At 45.8% G+C, this 15,991-nt stretch overlaps 1 long non-coding RNA gene across 1 annotated transcript; it reads left to right on the forward strand.

Annotated features, from left to right (window-relative positions):
• Positions 1 to 741: 741 nt before the first annotated feature.
• On the forward strand, positions 742 to 7,397 carry LOC119377740 (uncharacterized). The gene is made up of 3 exons (XR_005180859.2): positions 742 to 844; positions 5,196 to 5,316; positions 7,328 to 7,397. It is a non-coding gene; the product is annotated as an uncharacterized LOC119377740 (long non-coding RNA).
• Positions 7,398 to 15,991: the final 8,594 nt, after the last annotated feature.

The following is a 15,991-nucleotide window of genomic DNA, read 5'->3' on the forward strand; positions in this document are numbered from 1 at the left end:
TGATGGCCAGTACGCGTATCCATCAAGAGAACGAGCAGCTATCACACTTACCATTGCATACCGTCGATTCCGCGTCCGGTGACGGCGGCGGTTCGGAGTCGTCGTCTGCCAGTGCCGTCTTACGAGGCGGTGTATCGGAGTATGGGTCGAAACCCATCTCGGCTGTCATTCGTTGCAAACGCGCACGTAGGTTTGCGTCCATGGTTGGTAGAGCGATGATAACCGACTCGCAGTTTTCAAGCACGCGCGATACACGGTGCGATAGGGCGATAGCTCCGCTCGACGAGAACCACGCAAGCCGACCGGAAGTGGCGCCACAGACCACGTGGTTTCGCCCAAGAAAAAAAATTCCGCCGGCCTGGGCGGCCTCGCACCTCCTCGCTCCCTCCCTCCGCTCCTGCTTAGCTTTCCGCGCGCTGGCGGCTTTGAGTTGAGGGAGAAAGCTGCGGAACGTGATTTCTATAATTTGGTAACACCACTTAGACTTGACGGATTCGAAAAATTTTTGCGGCATATGACTCGTGAAGAGTCATACGTCAATAATGAGACTATTCCAATATAACTAAGAAAGGTGTTGCAGGGCCCCTTTAATGCATCCTAAGCTCATCATTCATGGACAGTTTTGGTGTATCAACAGATACTTGTGTTAAGCCATCATGTTTTATATGTACTACTTGTGTACTGTAAGGCCTCTATTGTGTGCAGGTTGTGGAATGTTTTGTGGCATCTGTAATGCATGTACCCAGCATAGACGACTGACTGTTCAAGGAACTGAAGCAGGGGACAGCTTGCTGTGAAAGATGGGAGCATTCTTCCTCTGGTCTGGACAAGCCCATATTAAGTGGTAGGCATTGGTTTCCTTCTCTACAAATGGGCAGTTCGAGAAGAGTAGCTTGGGCTTGTTGGTACTAATGCGAGTAAAATAGCGCACACTTAGAGTAAGCAGCATGACACAAGCGCTATCAACAGATGAATATTTGAAATAGCAGAGAAAGACTTGTGTACAGAAATGTGTCAGGTGAGTGTGCAAGTCACACAGGCATGACTGCAAACGATCTGAAATCGGCACAAAGGATCGGTAGTCCTTTACGGGCAAGCTAACAAAAGGCATGCTAACACACCGTGTGCCTAACTTCTCAATCATTTTGGCTTCTATTATCTCACGGACTGCATTTTCTTTACTGTTCACAATCACGTCAACTCCATCAAATTCAGGCTGACATTCACACGTGCTACAGTTGCATAGCTAGGTGACCGTTTTTGTGCTTTTGTACATTGCAACGGTGTTCTCTCAAACGATCGTTGAGGCATCTAGCGGACTGGCTAATGTAGAACTTTCCGTAATGCAGTGGGATCCGATACGCAGCATGATCAATGCATCTAACAAACGTACATCTATGTTTCTTTGAGCATGTCGCTAGTAGCTCCTTCCTAGGAACACTACTATTGCAAAGGCTGAAAGGTTTTTGAGGGGCACTAAACACAACAGATACATCAACGCGACCAGCAATCTTCTTGAGATTATGCACAATATCATGCATGTAAAGCGCTACACAACAATGCACTCGATGGTGCGGGCAGATAATTCGTGAAGTAAAATTTCGACCACTGCTACCTGTTGATTCTCGGATAACCAGCTTCCAGTAAGCGACCTGTTCTTCAGCGCAAAAACACAAAAGTGAATGCCCTCTGCGTGTTAATATATCTGAGAAAGCAGCATAGCAAAAATCTATTTCTAGCTCCTTGCTAGAAAAACTAAATCTGCTGCAGTGTAATGATCCTTTTCAAGTGAGATATTCTACCTTAATGATAATTTCAGAGAGCACCGTGGCAATCAAGAAAAGCACAAAGACGGTCTTCTAGCTATGCAGTGCGACATGTGGATGTCAGCAGGAATTCGATAAAGTTCATGTGATTGTCAAAAGTAAAAAGTTAGTCTGTGAGATGATTGAAGCCGAAATGACTCAGTGGTTAGGCACACGATGTGTTAGAACGCCTTATATTAGTTTGCCCGAAAAGGAACTTGTATTCCTTTGTACCGATTTCAGATGGCTTGCAGTCATGCCTGCGTGACACGTGCACTCACTTCACCTGTTTTTTACATAAGACTTCCTCTGCTATTTCAAATAAACAATTGTTGTTAGCGCTTGTGTCATGTTGCTTACTCTGTCCCTGTCTAAGTGTGCGCTATTTTACTCATCCAACTGAGAAACTTATGACACTATATGTGAGGAACACCAAGACAGGAAAGAGTATGTAATAGCAAGTGCTTGTGATATTGTTCAAACACACAATGTTGCAACTTGCCTGCAGCATAGCTTGCACCTTCACAGCTCTTTGCAAACAGTCGTGCAGTTGGGCACACTTCACCCTGCTGTTCTGGGTCACAGTTGGATCAGCGTGATGTGACATGTACCCAAAAATATATCGTCTGAAGGACACTCACCATTGATACCTTAAGCTCAAATAAAGAGCCAAGGCTTTTATGCTTCGTTACAGCCTCTACAATGGAAATCTCAGACTTCCAGTCACATGCTTTGTGCTGCTTACAAGTTGCTCCTGTGATCACTTGAACCATTCCTGTCACTCTCTTGTCATCTTTGAATGACACCAGCTTCTCTTCTGATGAGCTCGTGAACACAGCAACGTTGCTGATAGTGCATTTCAATTTTTTCTAAGGATATATGATATCAATAGCTGCATTAGTAAAGAGAAATGGGAAAAAGCATACCTGAAGCTATGTCTCGCTAATGGCTGCAGCCGACCTCACTTTCATGAGGAACAGGCACTCAAAGATGGGCAAAAAATGTCTCAATAGAATCTGATTTCTTGTGTCACTGTCTGTCATTGAGATGCCGTTTTCGCTTACTTTTTTATCATATTTTTCACACCTTCCTTGGTGAAGTAAGATGCTCAGAACGAATGAAACAAGTTAAAATGTTTTTTCCCATCAAGCCGTCCAACTAACTTCTTTTCAGCGTGCAGTTCTATTCTTTATAAAGCACTTCAAAAACTTTTCTACTGAACTATACATAATGCAAGCTCCCTCCTTCTGTGAAGCACAGTGTTTAAAGCAAAAGGGCATGTGAACTTCTGTGGATTTTTGTTCTTGGTAGTGCATAATTGCAAGCTTCAGTAGTTGCCAAGTCTTAAATATGTGCTGTTCATAACATTTTGACTGCAAATAACTTTTGTTCATTAGCCAACTTTATCACTGCATTGGTTCTATTCGTATTGTTGTGTTGTACAGAAACAGGGTGAAATATTTCCATGTTCTCTAAACCTTTCAGACGCCACCAATGAAAAACTGTCTGTAAATGCGTCAAATTGATACATCATTTCAAGGCACTCGATATTCTATTGCAACAAAAATAATGTCATAATGCATTAATTTATGTGTGTTATAGTAATTATAATTCAATTGTAATAAATATCTGTTTATTGTAAAGTCATTCATGCTACGTTCTTACATTAATAGAATGAAATCTTACGCCAAAAATAGTGCAAATTTGTTTTTGTGTATGTTCATTTGGAGTGAAGAAAAATTATACTTTTGGCATGGCTCGCAGGAAGGAGCACTTCGAACGACTCGTTGAACAGTGTAGTGCCTTCAGCAAACTGATAATACAACAGTACACTGCAAAATGAAGTTAAATGAACACAAATTTATTATGCAGCAGGTTCATTTGATCCAAAGCTCAACGTATCTTGTTCAACGTATCTTGATCAGCGCTTCTTGTCATTCCTCCCTGTGTGCGTTGTCTTGCTTTTCGCGCTGCTTACTTCTAAGGTATCTTGCTCTCTATTAGTCCTAGTCGTTACCAATGGCAAAAATAAGTGGTGCACACAATTGTGTACATAGCGTGTCAAAGGGTTAAAGGTTAATTTTCTGGAGAGTCCTTTGCTTTGTAGGTGGCCAAGTAAAGCCTCACTTTAGTTGTAATTATGAACTACATTAATTGAAAAGCTAACATTAGTGATAAGATTCAGTGAAACATAAATACTCCGTATCATCAGATCTTATTGCCAAGGGCCTCTATGCACTGTGTGATCTTTTCTGCATATGCAAGACGTAGAAGTGTCAAGGGTGAATGCAAAAGAGATCATCTTCAGTTTTCTCTGCTCTGAGGTGTCAATTTTATTTTGAAGGGCCTCACATAAGTAGTGCTTCAGATTTGACAAATGATTTTGTGTGCTTTTTTAAGATGTCAGGGAAACCAGGGTTTGCATTCATTAAGCACCATTGTCTTCATTAGCATACTGCAAAACATTATTCCTAGAAGCCTGAGTGTTACTGTGTAATGACAGCATTCAGGCCTTCATTTTGTATCATAGCTAGGGTTAGCATGACACTACATTTCTTGTTTTACTTGGACATTTGTTCTGTGCTTTCCTTTTTGTTTTTCAGTCACATTTTAATGAGTCATTTGGTTTCAGAAGTACTTCAAAGGTACCACAGAATGTAAAGTGCATTCTGACTTATGCCCACATGGCAGTTAGATGTTTGTACATATGTGAACATCGTATATGTCTCTGCACAGGCATGAATGAACGGATTATGTTGCACATTAAGTAACATGTAATTGTTTAGAGCAAGACAAGGGACATAGAAATATTATGTTCATGTAAGACAAAGGCATGAGATGGATAGATCAATGCCTGGAAATGAACAGTGTTCAGTACTGTGATATCAAGGGCAATTCATTGAATAGTATTAAAATTGCAAGATTACTAAAAGAGAAAAATATCTCTCGTGACTGCATTTACTAATCCTGATGTGAAATAAACTTTGTGCTATCTTTGAATTTTCATGTTTATATGTTACCACACTGTGCATGCTGATGGCAGTGACGACAACTGCAAAGGGTAAATGTTGGAAAAGCTACAGACATGAGAGCTAGGTTAAAGGTACACACAAGTGAACTGTTGTATTTTAAAATTGCGTGGTGAATTCCTTGACGTAATATTCATATTGTTTACTTTTACTTTATTCAAGAATTCTGGTGGGTCAACCAAAAAACATTGAAGCCACATGGCAATTGGCTCTGTATTAATCACAGCTTAAGAGGATTAAAAGTTCCTTATAAATAAAACATCCTTGTGATGTTTCGAAAGCAGGAACAAATGTGATAATGACTTCATAATTGTATTATGGAACAAACAATATCCAGACGACATATTTTTGTGCCTTCCAGGGAGATGTTCAATATCAACCCGATGCGAGGCAGCAAATGTGGAAATGGACGCAAGTCAAGGACAGCTGCAGACAGCAAGATAATGAAACTGATACAGCGATTGCACTGAATCACTGAAGATGTAAGTTAACTTTTTTGCTGGTGTTACTTGCTGATGAGCTTGTAATCCCTGCTATATTTTGGTTGCGTGTGTAGGGCCTGATATTCAATAAGGTGTGCTGAATATATAGGTTAACAAGCCTGAAATGGTCAGTCTGAGGAGATCCATCATAAACATTTTTATTGAAGGAATGTTGAAGCACTTGTTTTCACACAGAACAAGACAACCTTTATGATAAGTGAAAGCAATTTTCAGATATACTAACAATATTTGCAGAATTGTGTTGTCAAATTTACATTCCTTATTCCTAATTCTTTTTCGCTTGCATGCTTCCTCGTATCTCTTTGTATAAACAAGGGGCACCAGTGCCACCCCGTCTATTGTTCATAATGAGGGGATGCTTTGCTTTGTGAAAAGGAACATAAGAGCCCTATGTTAGCTAGAGACTGTTCTACCAGCTGTAGGCGGTGGTCTGGCATGCATTCGCCTCCTGGCCATGCCTGCTTATTTTGACCCCCAGTAGCCGACAGCTTGAGCAGATGTGCTTTCTCATGCAGCAAACTGTGCATTCTAGTCAGCTGTCACTGAGCGTCGGCCACACTCTCGCATACCCTCTTTCATCAATGACTCTGTGTATGTCAGCAGACTGCAGGTTGTCATATTGACATCAGGGTGCTATTTGCTGTGGCTATGTAACCAGACAATATACAAGAGGGCAGACAGTATTAGCAAAGAAAATTGCTTAAGTTGACCAAATCACTCTTCATTAATTTCTCTCATTGCTGCAACAGCATACTTTCCGCAGTGTAAGAGGCTGCCTCATTCTCGGTGCTAGGTGCTTTGCCACGTTTGCTGCATTACTAAGCATCCGAGCTCGGGGTCGCCAGGAACAGAAAAAAGCCGAGAGCGAGAACAAGCTGGAGGTGTAGTTTATTTGTTAGCGGTCGTTTCGATCGAGTGCTCGGTTTGATCAAGTTACTCTGAATGAGACAAACTGTTGCTTGGAAGCAGGACAGAATGTCAACGTCAGTGCCACAAAATGCAAAATGCTCCTGAGAGGTTGTGTAGCTAGCTTTGCTGCATACTGCAACAATGCAAGGAATAAGCAAGTAGAGAGCAAAGCTACGTCCCCATTATGATAAACAGGAGCATCTGCGACCTTGATTCCATTGTCAGGTGTTGAGTTTCTGGATCCCGACGAGCAGGGACGTGCGTTACTTATGAACTCCAAATGGAAAGTGTTTAATATTGTGTAACACATTAAGCTGTGAGAGAAAGTTGGGCAGCATCGATGTGCCTGCCTTTGAGCGAATGCCTTGGGCTGTTGATGCTGCCTATGACACTCACTCATTTTACATTTCGAGTTAACTTGTGAAAACACCACAGCCAAGGACAATAGGACAATTCGCAACACTGTCCACCTGAAACTACTTGGCGTGATGTGAGAGCGGTAACTGATTGATTTGCTTATTTCATGTTGCATGTGCCTCGTTTTACGCAGAAAGGCTAAATATCACAAAACGTGTTTTTATCTCCTCTTTAGCTCTTTTAATTTGGCATTTTTGACAAAAACCGACACTCCTTCACAGCCGGCCTCAGTTCGAATCTGTTCACGGCCATTGCACGTGTCCGACAGCTAGTGCGGAAAATCTGATTTTCACTTTTGCTTTGTTTTCTTGCTTTCAAGAGCGCCCTTTGCTTGAACAGTTACACATGTCTTATCTCAACAAGGTAATCCAGCATTTCAACTGAACTTAACGTCTCCCCTCATGTCTTTAATGTCGTCTGCACAGAAGTTATTTGGATTTTTTACTGTGAACACAACATTTATTCAATCATGCAGGGGTTTAGGGTACACATGCCCTTTTCTTTTTTTATGAGTTTGGGCGGGCTGTGGATGCATCAAAATTAAAAACCTGCTGCTGTGTGGCTCATTTGTTTTTGCAAGGTAGATGCAAAATTCAGTTTCGGCACAGATTGCCTTCTTTTTTGGTTCAAGTGTCCTCATGTGTTTTTTTTCTTCTCTTTTCAGATGAGCCGGAATGCGAACAGTATACTCGTACAGTTTGGCAGAATAAACCCCATCTTTATGCGTTCAGAGCAGGTGGATGTTCACTGTTTACTTGGCAAGAAGTAGTATGTACGCATGCTTCCTGCCACAGCTATGTGCTGTCCCACACTTTGTGGGAAACACTGAATTCTGCATTTGCTGAGAAATATATGTTCCAAATAGTGCATTTTGTTGCTTTCCAGTCACCAATGCACAGAAGTTGACCCCACACTGTACTTAAAAAGTTGTAATAATGGGTGTTCTGTGGTGAAGAAAATTATGGTGCTTTATATGCAGCTACCGCAGTGATTATTGACTGATGCCAGTGGCAGCTTCCACTTTGCTGCGAAGAAGTTGTTATAGAGAGGATACACAGGTTAAGCAGTAATAATGACAAAAAATTTCCACAGGATGTATATGCAGCAGTCATGAGAAAGACATGCATGCACATGTTGCCCCTATTGTAACATATATTAGGCTACAAGTGCCATTATATTTGCCCTGCCAAATTACTTGTTCAAGTTGAACAGCAATATCTGTTCTTGGGATTGCCAGACTTTTTGTGATTGGCGTCCAACAACGTTTTCACCAAAGTTTCATCCCGACCAGGCGAGCTGTTGTCAGACCCTAGACTTCAAACAGCCAAACTATGTACGATTAATTTGTATGTGGTGCCAGAACACTTCAATTTTCAGTGAAGTAGCACACTTGTAGCCTGGCATTTGTTTCAACAGGGGCAATATGTACATGCATCTCTTTGTTACTGTTGTGTTCAACATCCAGTGGAAATTTTCGTCTCCATCACTGCATAATGCGTTTTTCCTTTCTCTAACAACTTCATCGCAGCAAAGTAGCAGCTGCCACTTGCATCAGTTGATAACCATTGCGGTAAATGCACGTAAAGCACCGAAACTTTCTTCACCACACGGCACCCATTATTACAACTTTTTAGGTACAGTGTGGTGTCAAGTTGTGCATTTTGGTGACTGTAAAGCAACAAAGTGCGCTATTTGGCACATTTCATATTCCTCAGTAGTGCGAAATTTCCAAGTCATTACATGCAACATTTTCAGAGACATTACGTATATTTCCAGGACACATTACGTATGACAATCCTAAGGTGACATCACGTACAACGTACGTTTCTTCGAGACATAACGTACGACATTCCTAAGAGGACATTGCGTACAATGTTTCTAGTAGACAATGACAATACGTACAACATTCCTAAAAAGACATTACGTACAATGTGTCTAGGAGACAATACGTACAACATTTCTAGGGAGACTCCGTTTGCGGAAATCGCCCTATTTGGGAATCGGAAAAGTGATCGGCAACTTTTTACCTTCAGCTTTTTACGTAAACAAGGGGCAAAATTTTTAACAGTGTGGACTACCGACGACTAAATAAGATCACCCGTAAGGACGTTTATCCCCTACCTCGAATAGACGACGCCATTGACAGCCTGCACGGAGCAGAATTCTTTTCATCGCTCGATTTGCGCTCAGCGTACTGGCAAGTCCCCATGTCTGATGAAGCTCGACCGAAGACAGTTTTTGTCACGCCGGATGAGTTGTACGAATTCAACGGCGTGCCGTTTGGGCTGTGTAATGCGCCCGCGACCCATGAGCGCATGATGGATACCATTCTGCGCAAGTTGAAATGGCACACGTGCCTGTGTTACCTCGACGACGTGGTCCTTTTCGCCGCGGACTTCTCCACTCATCTTCAACGCCTACGGCATGTGTTGACGCGTTTGAGAGACGCCGGACTACAACTGAATCTACAGAAATGCCGATTTGCCGCACGGCAGCTGACAATACTGGGCTACGTCGTGTCCAAGGACGGAATTCTCCCCGATCCAGCCAAGATTCGGGCCGTGTCAGAGTTCCCCAAACCTACATCGGTCAAAGAACTGCGCAGTTTCGTAGGACTATGCTCCTACTTTCCGCGCTTCATCCGCAACGTCGCGACTATCATATCGCCGCTGACGAAGCTCCTTGGCAGCATCGGGCCCCTCAATTCATGGTCGTCACAGTGCGATGACGCTTTCGCAAAGCTCCGTAGTTTATTGACGTCTCCTCCGATACTACGCCACTACGATGCTACGGCCCCTACAGAGGTACACACGGACGCCAGCAGTGTTGGCCTCGGCGCTGTCCTTGCGCAGCGCAAACCTGGGTTCCCGGAATACGTCGTGGCATATGCAAGTCGTACGCTTACTAAAGCTGAGACCAACTATACCGTTACGGAGAAAGAATGCCTGGCAATCATCTGGGCCCTTACGAAGTTCCGACCTTATTTGTATGGTCGCCCATTTGATGTCGTCACCGACCATCATGCACTGTGCTGGTTGTCGTCCTTGAAGGATTCCTCAGGCCGTCTCGCCCGGTGGGCACTTCGCCTGCAAGACTACGACATCCGCGTGCTGTACCGCAACGGACGCCAGCATGCTGACGCCGACGCCCTGTCGCGCTCTCCCTTGCCTGACGACAATGCCCACAGCTCAGTGTCTCACCTTACCGTTTCTTACCTCGACATTCACACCATCGCTACCGAACAGCGCAAGGGTCAATGAATTGCCTCACTGATAGACTTGCTGATTGATCCATCGGCCACACCATCCTCTTGCGCATTGCGTCGTCAAGCCCACCATTTCGCTGTTCGCGACGACCTCCTCCACCGACGCAATTACGAAGGCGACGATCGCCAGTGGCTACTAGTGATACCCCGCAGTCTGCGTTCTCACATATGCGAGTCGTTCCACTCTGATCCGCAGTGTGCACACTCTGGGGTATCGAATACCTACCGCCGCATTCGCCAACGTTACTTTTGGCGAGGAATGTACCGCTACGTGCAGAAGTTCGTTCGCTCCTGCAGCGATTGTCACCGCCGCAAAACTTCAACGCACCTGTCGGCGGCAGGTCTGCGCCCTGACCGACCGTTTGGGCGCGTTGGCGTCGATTTGTACGGGCCACTTCCACGCGATACACTGAAACGGCCGCCCTCCCTGCGGCTACAGCGCACCATGTGGCCTCCTTCTTGCTCCACCGATTCATGCTGCGTCACGGTCCACCGCAGGAGCTGCTCAGTAATCGAGGCTATGTCTTCTTGTCGGAAGTCGTCGAAGTCATTCTCAAAGAGTGCAACGTTCTTCACCGCAAAACTACTGTTTGCCACCCGCAGACGAATCGCCTCCCCGAACGCTTTAACCGCGCGCTCAGCGACATGCTCTCTATGTACGTCGCCGCCGACCACAGAAATTGGGATGCCATTCTGCCCTTTGTCATGTACGCCAACAATACCGCCCCTCAGAGCATTACTGGCTTCTCTCCCTTTTTCTTATTGTATGGCAGGCACCCGTCGCACACGATCGACACAATCCTTCCCTAAAAGCCGGATCGCTCTGAATGTGCGCCTATTTCTGCCACAGCCAGACTTGCTAGGAGTGTCGTGAGCTCTCCAAGACCTTCTGTACGCATAACCATGAGCGGCAGAAGAGCATTCGCGGTGACACCACCCCTTCTGCGCCCACGATCCTCCCTGGAGCGCTAGTTTGGCTCTCTGTCCCTACCACTGCAACTGGCCTCCCTTCCAAACTACTGCCCAAATACGAAGGCCCCTACCGTGTCGTCGAACGCATATACCCGGTCAACTACCTGATTGAACCCATGGAACCATCTTCGGACATGCGCCGTCGAGGGCGCGACATTTTCAACGTGGAGCGCCTGCAGCCCTACAACGACCCCCTCATAGTGACAAGTTGCTAGGTGGCCAGGCTGCTCCCTTTTCGTACCCGAGGTAATTGTAGCGAAGCGTTCGAACTTGGTAATGGGTCGTCCTCTCGAGCACCTTCTAGTGGGTCGCCCTCTTCGGTTCTTTTAGAAGTGAACGCAGCTCGCGCTGAGAGTCGGCCCCGCCTTGACTGTCGCTGTATCGCCGAGTATCGTCGCCGCTAATAAACCTCTTTATATAAGCTTTATCGCGTGGCCTTCCTTTCAGTGCACTCTTCGGATCACCCGCCTTACGAAAGCTTCATCATGGGACCCTCTTTCAGCGTATACTAAATGAATCGCCCGCCTATCCTAAGCTTCATCGCGTGACCTTCCTTTGAGTGCACTCTCCGGATCCCCCGCCTTACGAAAGCTTCATCATGTGACCCTCTTTCAGCGTATACTAACTGAATCGCCCGGCTATCATAAGCTTCATCGTGTGACCTTCTTTTCAGTGCACTCTCCGGATCCCCCGCCTTACGAAAGCTTCATCACGTGACCCTTGGTTGCGGAACGTCGGCCTTCTATTCGTAGCGCCGCCAGAAAGACGGATCCATGAGACTGCAACGAAATGCCTTTAATGGCGACAATCGAACACAAAAAACTACATGATGATAGTAGTGCAGGGACTTCTTGCCGCTATCTGCGGTGACAGCAGCCCACTATCAATTCCTCTTCTTTGTCGTCTGCTGATCTCCGACATCCTCCGGGGCCTCAAATGTGGTGACATCTAGCTCTAGACTCTGTCGCTTCTGCACTGGCCTCTTGACTACTTTGCCTCCCTGTAATCGCACTAAACAGGCGCGCACCACTCCGTCGTTTTCTGGGTACACTCTTGAACCCTGGCTAGTGGCCAGAATAACTTGGGTGTGTTAGGAATGTCCACAATCACGATGCCGTCGACCTTTAAGTTTCTTGAGTGGTGCGCGGGTGAGCGATGAAAGTTGCAGCAAATATTCAAGTTTCCATCGCTTCCAGAAGTCTTCCACCATTTTTTGTCGATGTTGAAAACGGCGCTGGTAGTCTTTGGCCCCGTGGCTTGTTACTTGTTTTGACAATGTCTTTCCTTCTGGTAAACGTCGTCAGTTGCTGGCCGACTAGGAAATGCGCTGGCGTGAGGGCTGAAGGTTCGCTGGCCTGATCACGACAATACGTTAGTGGCCGCGAATTGAGCACCGCTTCAACCTCAGTCAAGATGGCTGATAGTTCTGCGCACAGACAGCTTCGGCCTAAAACTTTTCGGAGTGCCGTCTTCACAGTCCCGACCAATTGTTCCCACCAGCCTGCCCACCATTGGGCCGCTCCGACTATGAACTTCCACTGTATCCTTTGGCTTGCAATATAAGCCTGGAAGTCGTCTTTTCGAATAACCTTCCATATTTTTTGTAGCTCCCGAGACGTCCTCTTGAAGGTAAGGGCACTGTCGGAATGAATGGTACTTGGCAGTCCCTTTCTTGCACTAAAACGGCGGAATGCCAACATGAAAGCAGGTGACGATATATCAGAGACCAGTTCCAAGTGCAAGGCTCTTGTCACTGAACACGTGAAAAGAACGATATACATTATGGAATCGGAGCTCTCGGATGACTTCGCATACAATGGTCCGTCGAAATCAATTCCTGTAGTGTCGAAAGGTTTCGTCTTTTCGACACGGCAACCTGGAAGCGGCGGGTACGGGCGGCACGGTGGTTCTCGTGCGAAAGCGCACGCATATCAGGCATCGGTTGATTCCCTTTTTTTGCCGCTTGTCGCGCTCTCGGGATCCAGAAGCATTCGCGTACGTTGTGTACTGTCGCCGTTACTCCTGCGTGCATGACTCGCCAATGGGTATCGGCAAATACCAGCTCGGTGAAACGGTGTCGACTTGGAAGCAGGAATGGATGCTTCACGTCCTAGCTGTCTGAGATTTTCTAGCCTTCCGCCGACGCGTAGAAGCCCGCTTTCGTCGATAAATGGGTGTAGTTGTGGTACCCATGAGTTACTGGTGTATCGTATGTATGGTTCTTGATAAAGACAAGCGCTGGTTCTGTTACATGCTTACAAGTTTTGCGCATGCCCACTAACAACAAACAGGCGTCAGAAGATTATCGTGATTGTGTTCCCTATCCTACCGAACGTATAAATAGCTGGGAAAATAAAGCAACCTTGTTCTTTGTTGACTGACACTTGGCTCGATCGTGTTCTTTGCACGAACCCAACGAAACATGGTGTCAGAAGTGCGGCTCACCCACATGCAAATGTGATGGAATTCTTAAGCCCCCTGAGCCATTACGTCTAAGTGGCGACATTGCCAAACAATGGAAGATGTTTAAGCAAAAATTTGCGCTTTTCCTAACAGCCTCGGCAGCAACAGAAAAGCCTCGGGATGAGAGCACGAAGACGGCCTTGCTGCTCAGTTTGGGTGGCGACGATGTACTGGAAATCTACAACAACCTTACTTTCAATGAAGACGCTGAAAGACAGGACTATGCGACCGTTATCAAGAAGTTTGACGAGTATTGCGCGGCGCAGGTGAATGACTGTAGAAACAGCGCTAAAAGACGGGACGAACGAGGAAAGGACACAAACAACGGCGCTGACTAACAACCAAATGTGTTTTATTCTTCCAGTCTGCATTTATATACTCCGCCACAATCTCAACAAAGCAAAAGGCAAAGAAACATAGAAAAAGATGATTAGCCTGCGCAGAGGCCAAAAAATCTTCAAACAGACAGAACGTTAACTCCTTCGGAAGGAGGGAGATCGAGGGGAGGCTGACACATGCCTCTCCGCCATTATAGATATGATACGCTTCAGAAATGACACGCGCCCGTTCATCATGGTACTTCGACAGGAAAATGGAATCTTTAAAAGATGGCTGGCAACCACATTCATTACAGTGAAGCGACAATTGACTATCTCTGGCGTGTTTACGGACGTTGTTTGCATGCTCGCGCATGCGGTCATTAGCGCACCGCCCCGTTTGGCCGACATAGTAACGGCCGCAAGAAAGAGGTATCTTATACACAACACTATCACAACATTCAACATACTTCTGGCGATGCTTTTTGCTGCATCTTTTCGTCTTCGTCTCTCGATTTACTTGCTGACACAGGCTACCAAGCTTATTTTTGGCAGAAAACAACAGTCTAACGCCTGCCCTGCTGACCACTTTCTTCAGATTATGTGCCACCTTGTGCACATAAGGAATAACCACTACTTTCTTCTGCGGGTGTGTCACTGATTGAACAGCAGGTGAGCACTTGCTTTTAAAACCAGACACGAGGCTTTCTGCGATACTGGTCAAAAGCGTTCCTGGAAAACCTGCAAGCTTCAGGCGTGCTACTTGAGAACAAAAGCTCGCTTCGACTTGGTGGTCACAGGACCTCTCAAGCGCCGCCTTCATGCAAGCCCTTGCAATACCGCGCTTGACAATTTTTGAATGCGCAGAAGAAAAGGGAAGAAGGCTCTTTTGAGACCTAGGCGCATAACACCAACATACATGGCTGTTTGAGAACGAAAGTTCCAAGTCCAAGAAGCGTAGCCTATTGTCTGAGGGATGCTCAGTTGTCAATTCAAATGGACTTAATTCCGCGAGGAACACGTCAAAAATTTTCGCAGCAGGCTGCACGTCATGAGAGTTAGTGCTATAAAAAATTAAAAAGTCGTCCACGTATCGCATCACCTTTACCGTGCTAGTCTGTCTGAGCTTGCTCTCGAGGTTACGGTCATAGCTGGCTAGTAGAATGTCACTGAGAACAGGGGCGATGCATGCGCCTATGCAGACTCCTTTCCGTTGAATAAAAAGCTTATCGTCGAAGCTGATGAAGGTCGATTGCATGTAAAACTTTAAAAACTCTAAAAACTTGTCTACAGTGATTCCACACGCGTTCTGAAACTTAACAACACCGTATCTGTCAATGCAATTACCAACTTCAGCACACACATCATTCTGAGGTAACGAATAATATAAGTCCTTGACATCGACCGAAAAAGCACAAGCACCCACTGGACAGTCATCCCGGAGAAAGGCAGAAACGGTACCTGGTGTCCTTATGAGGAAAGGGTCGTCGATGTCAAGGAGGCACAAAAACCTTTGCAGGAACACACCAACTTCTCGTTGCCACGTTCCGCGCTCAGAAACGATCGCCCGGAACGGGCAAAGTTCCTTGTGAGTCTTGGCGCTGAAGAAGGCTGAAAGGCTGGTTCCTTTGCACGCCTTCACGGATGATGCCAATTTTGCAAGTCCTGCTTTTTCGCATAGCTGAACAGCCCTTGTTTTCACCTTCGTAAGAACTACTCCTTTCACTTCGTTGAAGTTGCCCTCAATGGCCGCGTCAGCTTTTTCTTTGTACAGACCACGAGGCACCACCACGAATCCTCCTTCTTTGTCAGACAGGAGCAGCTTCAGGTCGGCGTCTCGAAGGACAGCAACCGCTGAGCGGAGCTTTACAGTGTTGCCTTTTTTAACCTTCTGAGGCAGGCAGTCAACTCCTTCCCTAATACACCGGTCAACTTCATCTGTCCTTGCATCTGTCCTTTTTTTCTTCTGCGCATTCAAAAATTGTCAAGCGCGGTATTGCAAGGGCTTGCATGAAGGCGGCGCTTGAGAGGTCCTGTGACCACCAAGTCGAAGCGATCTTTTGTTCTCAAGTAGCACGCCTGAAGCTTGCAGGTTTTCCAGGAACGCTTTTGACCAGTATCGCAGAAAGCCTCGTGCTGGTTTTAAAAGCAAGTGCTCACCTGCTGTTCAATCAGTGACACACCCGCAGAAGAAAGTAGTGGTTATTCCTTATGTGCACAAGGGCACATAATCTGAAGAAAGTGGTCAGCAGGGCAGGCGTTAGACTGTTGTTTTCTGCCAAAAATAAGCTTGGTAGCCTGTGTCAGCAAG

This window comes from Rhipicephalus sanguineus, unplaced genomic scaffold (assembly GCF_013339695.2).
Source record: "Rhipicephalus sanguineus isolate Rsan-2018 unplaced genomic scaffold, BIME_Rsan_1.4 Seq560, whole genome shotgun sequence".
Taxonomy (NCBI): domain Eukaryota; kingdom Metazoa; phylum Arthropoda; class Arachnida; order Ixodida; family Ixodidae; genus Rhipicephalus; species Rhipicephalus sanguineus.